This window comes from Callospermophilus lateralis, chromosome 5 (genome assembly GCF_048772815.1).
Source record: "Callospermophilus lateralis isolate mCalLat2 chromosome 5, mCalLat2.hap1, whole genome shotgun sequence".
Classification (NCBI taxonomy): domain Eukaryota; kingdom Metazoa; phylum Chordata; class Mammalia; order Rodentia; family Sciuridae; genus Callospermophilus; species Callospermophilus lateralis.
Window position 1 is genome coordinate 95,532,071 of NC_135309.1, and position 11,035 is coordinate 95,543,105.

Genomic DNA, 11,035 nt, shown 5'->3' on the forward strand with positions numbered 1-11,035 from the left:
TTATGTAGGCTACACACAGAGGTTTAATAATGAATTAAAGACTGATGGAAAACTGTGAAAAGCGAGGAAGGTCATATCTAGGCTTCTCTCTTGGAAGACTGGGTGTAAGCATTATTGTTCTGCATTGCTTGAAATCATGATATGTTTATCTTTAGCACTACTCCTTCTCCCACTTATTCCTTTAACATTATTCCCTTTGCCCTCAACAATGAACAACTAGAAAATTAAGGTGCCATGAACTATTTTACTCCATTCCATCCAAACACATGATTATAATTAATACTTTGCTGGCTCTTATTCTAAGGGACCTTCTACTTACCTCTCCTTAAATACAAAAGTTTCTAGGAAAGAAATTTGTTTGTGAAACCAACACCTGCACTTCCATGTCTACAGCAACACCATTCACTATATCCAAGATACAGAATTAACACAGGTGTCCATTAACAGATGAATGGATTAAGAAAATGTGGTGTACAAAAGAATGAAATGCTGCCATGTATAGCAAAATTATGGGACTATAGGACATTATGTTAAGGGAAATAAGTCAGTCCTACAAAGACAACTGACACAAGTGTCTCACTTATAGTTTAAGCTAAAATGTTGATCTTATAGAAGTAAAGAATAGATAGTTATTACCCAAGCCTAGGAAAGGTGTGATGAAGAGAGATGGAGAGAGGATGGTTAACAGGTATAGGGGTGCCCTTGGATAGGAGGAAAAACTTCTAATGGTTTATATCACAGTAGGATAACCATGGCTGACAATTATTAATTATACATCTCAAAATAGCTAGTAGAGAAGATTTTGAATGTTTTTAACACAAAGAAATGGTAAATGTTTGAGGTGATGGATTTGCCAATTACCCTAATCTGATCATTATACATTGTATATATGTATTGAAGTGTCACACAGTACCCCATAAATACATGCAATTATTTTGTCAATTAAAAATAAAAATATATTAAAAAAGACAAACCAACCAGTGACAAATTATGATATATGAATCCTTCACTGTTGAAAGACTTATTAAGGCTTAATAATTTATATATTAGAGTACTAAGATATTAAATTAGGTTGTGCAATTTTATTTTTGGAAATTCCAAGTAAACAGATGTAGATAACTAACTAAACTTTTCATTCCTCATCTAGAAAACTGCAAATATCAGATACATTACCAGTATGGATTAGGCACATAGTTCTGACATTCTTTATTAATATTGAATATTTCACACAAAGATAGTTATTTAAGGCTGTGTACCAAGGAAAATTATTATGCCTGTTACAAATGAGAAAAGGCAATATTTTTTTCAGTAGAACTTAATTTGACTTCTTATTAAATTATTTTACCTAACAGTCTCCTACATGTTATGCAATTATATTATGCTACATTATGCAATTATATCATGTTATACTTACTCTATTTGTATCACATTAGCTTACCTAAGCCAGTTAGAATATGGTTATTGTAACAAAGGTTGCTGATCTCCCACATTTTTCATTCTCTCTTCTTTTATTTTATAATGTAACCTGCCTTCATGGTCACCCAGCATCCCTTCTAGCTATCTGAATCTTATAACTAAGTTATTATTAGTGGAATTTGGGTGAACATGTACATTTCTAACATCTTAAAGATTATTTTGTTTGGTCACCCCCTTTTCTCTTCTCCTTTTCCTATGGATTGACAAAAGTCAAAAATAGAAAACTTTCATGGATGCATAGATATATTATATTATATTATGTTAAAACTTTTATATTAAACACAGTAGTGTCAATCCACCAGCTTTGCTCCATGAACCCTTTCCAGGCTTTCCTCACTGACCATTTTCTTCTGAAGAGTTTTATAAGAGACAGAAATACACATCTACTTTTGTGAAGGCTCTGTATTTTCTGGTCTCTGTTAAAGAAGCTTAGGCTATATTCAGACACAGACTAGTGATAACAAAGGCATGGTTTTCAATCCCAGTGTAAGCCAGTGTTCTTCACATTCCTGAACAACTCTCTCCAACACACATCATAAAAGGAAAAACTTTTACAAAGGAACTGAGCAGAGTTAGAGGGATGAGGGAACACATAAATCAGCAAAATTCTCACCAGGACTGGGAAGATGATGAATAATAACATGAACTGTTCAACTTCCCTTTCTTCTGCCCTCTTTTCCAACTTTTCAATAACTTCTAAGTTCAACAATTGGGAATCAAATCAGTGAAAGATGGATCATCAAAACAATATCTGGCGGAAACTTGGGACTCTTAGAAACATTGATAATGATCCATAGGGCTATCAGAAGGTAAGCATTAAACCATCATGACTGATAAACGACCAAGTGTGTATCTTTCAACAAACACTAAATTGACATGTCTTTATCACACTGAGAGCTCACAGCTGGTTAGTGCCTTAGTCATTTGGAATTTTATTCTGAAAAAAAGAAAAAAAAATCCTCATTTTCACTTCTTGCCTCCAACAAACTATATTTGGATTTTATACTTTAGACAATGACATCTTTCTTCTAAAAACTAAATTGTAAAGGTTTAAGGGTATTGTTCATCAGCTTTTTAAAAATGCATTTAAACTCATATTTATAGTATGATGAAAACATAAATATCATGGAGTAAGAATAAACACTATGTCTAAAAGTGTTTCATTCCAAGAGTCTGTTGAAATCTTTATAAATGGGCAGTGGAAATAACACACTGCCTGATTTAATTTATGATCTACCTCTTGAGGAGTGGGTAGACCAGAAAATTTGTACGTTTCTTCAGAAGTCAGCTTTACCTGGGAACAGGACAGGGTGTGAAACTGAGAGTAAAGCCTCAAAGTAATGTGGTTGACAGTGAAATGCACCCTAGTGTAATTTAGGTTATTTCTGCCCCTGCTCACAGAGCATTCAGAGTTACCAAAACACTCATAATAGAATTCCTTCCAAAAATAAGATTGATCTTTTATCTACTGCATTCAGAGCTGGTTTTCATGACTCCAAGGTGTTTTATATGGGCTACTAATGCCAAAGATTTATCTTTCAGTAATAAAATAAGGACCCATAAGAGGTTGAACTATCTCCTAACCATTTAGACTTTGATACATTCAAAGTGTTAGTCATAGTTGAATAGAAGTGTTCCTTGAGAAGTTAATGTCGACTTTAACAAAGAAACTGGTTAAATACAACTGAATACAGTTGAGTAAAGCAGAATGAATTAATATATCTGGGGTTTTGATCATTGTTTTCTGATGTTAAAATAACATGAGAAAAAATAAAACTTTTCATAAGGGAAGAAAGTAATTGCTGGTAGCTCTTTAAGGACACTTACCTATCAATTTGCAAATAAATACACAAGTTAGCCTCCCCCCAAATATTCTTGTATCATTTAATCAGATTTATTTGAAGTAAACTTTAGTTTCCCCAGTATTATTATCATTCTATTCTGGAATGACTTTTTTTCAAAATCAATTTTCTATAGGGTAAATTTCTTAAAATTCAGAATTTTTGTAAAATTAAAATTTCAAAATTTAGTCTTTTATAATTTTTTGCAATGTAAATGGATTAAAGAAATAAAAATAGATGTATAGATGATTACTATATTTGTTAAACTTCTTTTCCAGAATAAGCATATGTACTATAAGGTCAAAACATGAAATTGTATGGAAAGAGTTATAGTGTTAAACATAGAAGATACTAGTAGGTACAGTTTTATTGGCCTAAAATGACTTTGTTGCTTTGAGAAACAATTTATTTAATCTAGTTTAAGTAGAGTATCAGGAATGAGAAACAAATAAACCTATTGGCAAGAAGGACAGATAGAATATAATAAAATACCCAAAGACTGAAACTCTTTTTTGCCATGATAACACGTCTTTTTTCACTAAAAAAAAAAAAAAAAAAACTAAGAATGTTCATATTGATTCTTAAAAACTCTTTCATCTAAATAGCAGCAAGTAAGCCCAAATTAAGTAGAACATAATTTATATCTCTTAGTTTCCATAAAGTTATTAATATTTTTACATGTAATCATTAGTTGTTGGTATGCAGCAAAAGACACTAAAGAAAGAAGCAAGTTATAACACATTTATCAAATAATCTGAAATAGGCAAATTTTCTCTCATTTGAAATTTTTTGAAATCTGCTAATTTATCAATATCAAATTCAAGAATAAAATATTCTTAGAACTTACTAAATAAAGTCCACACAAGTCATCTGTCCAGTAGACCAGAGGAAAAATTAGGAAAGACACGTATTTTTCCTCTAAAAAATAAATAACATGGCTCCATTACCTCCCCTGCTTGATCCATGGGTACATCCATAATGTGGTATTTCAACAGCTTTACAAACATCTCAAGATTGGAGACAAATGCTGCTGTATATATTAACCAGATTCTCACATATTCCAGTTACTATGTCAAAGAGTAACAATAGATTATTTGATCCAAGTACAGATTATTATAAGAATACTGCTTCAGCTCCACAGGCTGCTACATGGGATAATTCTCTCTCATCCAGAATATGAAGATCTTGAAGGCCATGAAGCCAAAAAGGTGCTTACACACGGTATTCCATGAAACAGGTGTTGGGTATATATCCACACGGTTCATGATGGACATGTCCAAGTCCCAGTGTATCGGTTAACCCCAGTTCAACCTTAGGTCTATGTGGTCCCAGTTATACCATGGATCCCTCTCATGCTGTGAGCAATCAGGGAGCTTTGGGTGATCACCATACCCCATGCCATCATCCAGGTAAGGTTCTCCTAGTCTTCCACATGCATATTATACTTCTTTGTGGTGGCTGCTGGATCTTCTGGGGTCTTAGAATGAGGCCCTGACAGCATGTCCTTGGTAATGTGGGAGGCTGTCCATGGCCCCTAGCAGCTCAATGTTCTGGACAGCCCTTCACAGCCACCAAACTGCCAGGGGTCCGGAGCTGGCTGCTACCATATTCACATTCCTTGGGCTTCCAGACTTTTTATCCATATTTTCATAACTTGTGTCTTTGCCTCCAATATCCTTCTCTACAAAGACGTTCTATATATTGTTGCCAAATTAACTTCCTGAATTATAATCTCCTATTATACCACTTGTATGTTTGATAACTTGGAGATATTCTAGCCTTGAAACCAAGGCTTCTTAACTGTGTGATATTGGATGTATATCACTCTCTGATCTGTTTCATATGTAAAAATACAAGTATTAGACTAGACAATCTCAACATCCACTTTACCGTATTTTCTCTATTCAGATTATCCCCCCAAATTTATGGACTTCCCTCACTTTATACAAGGAATCTTGGCCAGATGTTGATCCTCTGTCTAGCACATTTTCTATGTGTCTCCTTCGGTACATCCTTCTTCCTTCTCTACCTCTTCCATGTGCTGGAGAAAAACATCTCCTCAGCATACCACTCGGGCTCCCTCGCCCACCAGCTTCTCTTAGCATTCAGGAAATGGGAGCTACTGACTAAAGTCAGGTGGTGCAAGGAGAGAAGCCTGTGTCTTTTTTTTTTTTTTTTTCCTGAATCTTTCTTTATTTAGGGATCATGTCCCTGGCAGTTGTTGTTCCCTTTGTGACCATAGCTCCTGCCAGAAGGCCTAATGGATTCCAGAAGTTGCTGATGTCTGCCTACCTTCTCCTTAAAACTAGTTTTGTTGAATAACCTTGCTCACACTTTTGTGTTTAGTCTCTCAATTAGGCTCTTCATTGAAATCACTTCATGGGAACCTGACTCAATGTGTCTGAAAAAAATAAACTTTTTAAATACCAATGTTTGTTGAGGAACAGGATGAAGACTAGGGGAGAGAGGAGAGGGTAGGGAATATAATGGGGAAGAATATTGATCAAATTATGATTTTAGGCAAAAACATGTTTTTATCTATGTACAAATATGTTATTATGAAATATTTCTGTATAATCGATATGCTCTAATAATTTTTAAAATAGCTCAGGTAGAAGTACTGTATAAAAGCTTCTCATCTCAGAGGCTGGGGCTGTAGCTCAGTGGCAGAGTGCCTGTCTAGCCTGTATGAGACACTGAGTTCGATCCTTAGCACCACATAAAAATAAACAAATAAAGGCATGTTGTCCATACACAACTACCAACAAAAATTAAAAATAAAAAATCTTCTCATCTCCTGGCAAATTATAAATTTTTAAGACTTCACATTATCACTGGAGGCCAGATATAAACCAACTAATCTTTTCATTCCAGCAGAAATTACAGAAAAAAAAATTTTCTTACCACAAAATTTAGTCACTTAATATTTTTTTCCAATAGACTAAGGACACATAAGAAAGAAATATGAACAAGAGCAGGCATTATGCAAAGTAAAACCACTGCCTACTTGCTGAAAAACGCCCCCAAATAGAGCAATAACCCAAATTCGGAGGAAGTATTGCGAGTAAGACTTTTGAAAACAGGTGCTCTAGAGTTAATGAAACATACTAGAAAGAGGAGATCTTTCAAAGTATCCTTAGGCATCCACTATACCCTCCAATTACAAGTAATCTCAAAGCACCATTTACACAATTTTCCATCAGGCATCTATCTCATATCATTGGACTACTTACTGAAAAGTCTCACATTGGACTGTTACATATTCTTTCTCTTGTGTTGATTACCATTTGTGTAAGTGCTAACAACCAGAGAAATAGGCTAGTAAGTCAATAGCCAAGATGAAAAGAAGAGATGCCAGCAATATTCAATTGTATAGAAACCGTGATATTCAGTGTGGACACATGGTGGTTAGTGACTTTCACTATTTATAAAGCTAGGTTTATAGGATGCTTTCAAGTCCTGATTATCTATCTGATATGTTCTTCCCTTGCACCTGTCACAAAGAACTGTTTCAATTCCTTAGATCTCAGCTGGAAGGATACTGTTGACCACTATTGGGAAGCAGTTTCAAATAAGCAAGACAACCAACTCTTGAAGATAGAATCATTTGTTCAATAATTAGAACACCAACCCCAAGAAAATAGGGCTGCATAAATTTGATGTCTGGAACTGGTCATTAAAATGGGTTTACTAGATATGATATTTAGTTTGATTCAGTAGTGTCACTGGTAAAATGCAATAATAAGTGTGCTTTTTTTTAAAAGCTGTGTCATTTATTTGCTCCACAGTTATATAGAGGATTGAATATGGAGGACTGTATGAATACTTGATTACAATTTTCTCTGACACCATTGTGTCTGTCTGTGTTGATTAAGGGTGGAAGCAAGAGAATATGATAGCAGTGATAGCTATGAGCAATTTTCCTGGATCTCATCAACTAGAATCACAGTTGGTTTTTATTGTTCACAAATAAAAAATACTTTGACTGGAGAGTTCTGTTACTTTAACTTTAAAACTTAAAAAAAAATAGGTGACAACAATATTAGTTTTAATTATAGTATTTTATCAGAATTAAATTATTTTAGTAGTGGGATATTTTCTAAGAAGATCAGATATTACCTAGAGGAAAACAAGAAGGTAATATTTGATTAATTATGTCTGAAATTTTTAACCTTAGACAATTTGTTCAAGTGTAACAATGCAAAAAACTTAGTGAGAAAATTTATTTTAATTCATAAAGAATCACTCCTCGAAAATGAGGGCTGCATACAGCAGGCTCTGCGTTCAATCCCCAGCACTACAAAGGAGAAGGAGAAGGAAAAAAAAAAAAAAACTTCCAAAATGAAACTTGTAGTTTTATATTTACTAGGACATATCAACTTTTTATCAATTAGGGCCCCATGGGATTTGGCCAGAGACATCAAAGTGACTAAAATGTCACTATTTGATGATTTTGGTTTCCCTGGCTTTATCCAGATGTGAAGAAAACTCTGTTGTCTAGCCAAGAAGTTCCAAGGTTCAAACTATTAGTATTTAAGTAAGGTTGTATCCTCTGGAAAGCTACTTCTTCATGCTAGACTTACTGTTTGATAGACATGCAGACTGCAAAATGGTGTAAATGAACATTGAAAAAAAAAAATAGGGCCTTATCCACCAGCCAGAACGTATGTTTATACTACAATCAAGAAACCAGGGCTGACTCGGAATGAAACAAAATCTCTGCAGGTATTGTGGGTCTTGGAAGGGATTGTGTGACTATGTCATTAGAAACCCATATAATTTTTTCTTTTCCACTCTTTGAATTCTTTAACAACAACAACAAAAAAACCTGACTTTTGGCAGAAAGAAGAGTATGTCTTCTAAATACTAAAAAATTCTCTTGGAGGCCTTTCCAAGATGTTTTGGACAGCTCTGCCTCTCACTCCCTGGCAGCCCACTCTTCCATCAGTGTTTGCAGGTCAATAAGCCCTGCACAGGCAAGTGCTGTGGAGTGCATGTGTGAGAAGACCTGCTGTTGTTGCGGTAAATGCAGTGTCCACAAATTCATTAGGAATGCATTTGTTCCTGGAAGTGCTAGCTATTCCGGTAACTGGCTGCCGCCAATGTTTTTAACCATATTCTCCACTTTTGTGCAGACATTACGGGCCAGAAAACCAGTCCTCTGTTCTCACCGCCTGCATCAGTTTGTAGTTTGTTACTTGATCAGCTCATTTTACCTTTCCTCTCGTGTAAAAGGGCAGCCTGGGACACTAGTTATGTCTGGGGCTTTCTTATTAGACTTTATGATGAAAAGAAGCTCTCTAGGGTAAGGAAAATTCTCAATCCACTTATTTGGTTCTAGAGATAATCATGGACATCAGGAAGAACTAAAAGATCATAGGTACGATGCAAATTGAAGGAAAATGGTTTCTACATTCCAGATTTTCTCATACAAAACAATAGAAATATTCTATGTTCTGATTCTGCTAAAATGAGAAGAGTTATTTCACTGAGCAATGTTTCATTTCTGATTTGAAGTAAGTTTTTAAAGTTTCATTCTTTCTGAGCAACACATTTGTAAGCTAACATTTCTGAATGTCAATAATACTATTACCTGGAATTTATAAGGAGAAATTGTAAAAGTAAAAGGAAGCTATGTGCTAAAAGAGCCAGTATTTTATAAGCATACACACCAAACCAAACACTGCTACTTTTAGCCTGATCTGACCGCCAAGTTGAGAGGGAAAAACACTAAACAAAAATGGAATCACTGCCTTTTTCTCACAAGACAACTCTGGTCTGGTTTTCTTGAAGTAATGTCACCTTAAGAGGGTGACAAGGGTGAGTTTCCTGTGATAACAGTAGCTGACAAAACATGGCCTCAGCTTACTTGTAGTTGGCATGTTAAATCTCGTGAGAAGTGCAAGGCCTTTCTATCACAAATGGAACACATCTGTCCAGGAAATACACTTCACTGTGCCAAAATGCTTTTAGTGGATCTGCCCCCTGAGTGCCCTATCAAGCTACAATTCCCTGTCAGCAAGTACCTTGTAATTCCTTTCCTTTTATGTTGATGAAAGTCTTGATCTATTATGCCAATATTGCATATTTTCTACAGTCTCCCAGAAACTATTACTCAGTAATGTGCATAGGAGATCACACTCTGTTACTTAGACAACCAACCTCAGCTAAGAGGTTTTGGCCCTTACAGAAAAACAGTAGCTAGATGGCCAGACTGTGCAATATGGCTCAAGTTCCACTTTGTGGGGGAAAAAAAAAGAAAAGAAAAAAAAAGACCATTGGCGAGATTAGAAAGCAGAGAAGATAATGCCCTGCTTTTAGTAGGAGTGGAGAGGAGTGAGTCAAGCAGGGATGTGACTTGCTTCATTCTTTAGCCTGGTGGGTTCTGACCATATCCAGTGAGTTAGAGGCAGGTTGAGTCAAACCTGAAAGTCCCCTAGGGTTCTACTCATATTAGAAGTAGCCACAGAGCCTCAGAATGAAGCCAAGCAGCCTCTACCATCTTTCTTGAGAAAAATCACAGGATCCCAGGTGGTCTCTATGTAGGTTTTAAGCTTCTCAGACGTTCTGAAGTCTATCACATTCACAGACTCAGAATAACAAACTGAATTCTTGAGTTCTGGAGTTTTTTGGTGTTGCACAATCAGAAAAGAGTCACAGGAAGGGACCAGGTTAGAACAATTCTAAGCTGCCCCAATGTTCACCCAGACCACAGGATGAGACAAAAAAAAAGTCTAGATTCAGAAGTGTAGTGAACTGAAAATCATTTGACACACCAAATTGATTTTTTTTTTTTTTTGGTACTATGAATTGAATTCAGGAATGCTCTACTGCTGAGCTACATCCCTAGCCCAGCCTTTTTTATTTATATTGAGAGGCAGGGTCTCTGTAAGTTTTTCAGATTGACCTCACATTTGCCATCCTTCTGCCTCCGTCTTCTGAGTCACTGGGATTACAGGCATGCAACACCACACTCAATCACAATTGATTATTTTAATAGTTCCCAGATGAATCAAAATGTACTGATAGTCATTGAGCTTTTATTGAGTCCTAATAGGAGCCAGCCACCATGTTGGGTGCTAAGGCTATAGCTCAAGTAACAACAAAACACATCTGATACTGCTTCATTTGTGCCAGGAAGTATTCTAAAGTGTTTTCAAAATACTAACTCATTCATTCCTCACAACAACCTCAAGAGGGAGGTGTTCCTATTATACCAGTTTTATAGGTGAGTAAACTGATTCAGAAAGGTTCAATAGCTTGCTCCAAACTTGTTCTTAGATGGTAGAGCAGTGACTCCAACCAGGCAGCATGGCTCTGAGTTCATGCTCTTAGCCATTGCAATCTCACATTCCATGATCATTAAACACAAACAGAAGCACTGTTAGCTAAATGATTTCTGATATCATAGTCCATCAGTAACAAAATCAAGCAGACAAGTCACCCACTTTTGAATACCTGGCCACTTGTGATTAGTTCTCTGAAACATCGCTGCCGTGGTCCACTGATCTTGTACAGCACACGGTATGCTGGATAAACTCCCTCCCTTTGGATGTGACTTCTTTTAGGGTAGTTAATCATTTGTTATTGAACTTTTCAATAAAAACAAAACAAAGCTTCAAATTCCAAATTTTTCAAAATTGAAACCTTAAACCCTAAATTTTACATCCCAAATTCACCCAAATAAATGATGATAACTTTGAAGATAGCAGCAACAT

The 11,035-nt window shown here is 35.6% G+C and overlaps 1 pseudogene; it reads right to left on the bottom strand.

Annotated features, from left to right (window-relative positions):
* Window positions 1–1,630: 1,630 nt before the first annotated feature.
* On the bottom strand, window positions 1,631–4,924 carry LOC143399328 (NADH dehydrogenase [ubiquinone] 1 beta subcomplex subunit 8, mitochondrial-like; annotated as a pseudogene).
* Window positions 4,925–11,035: the final 6,111 nt, after the last annotated feature.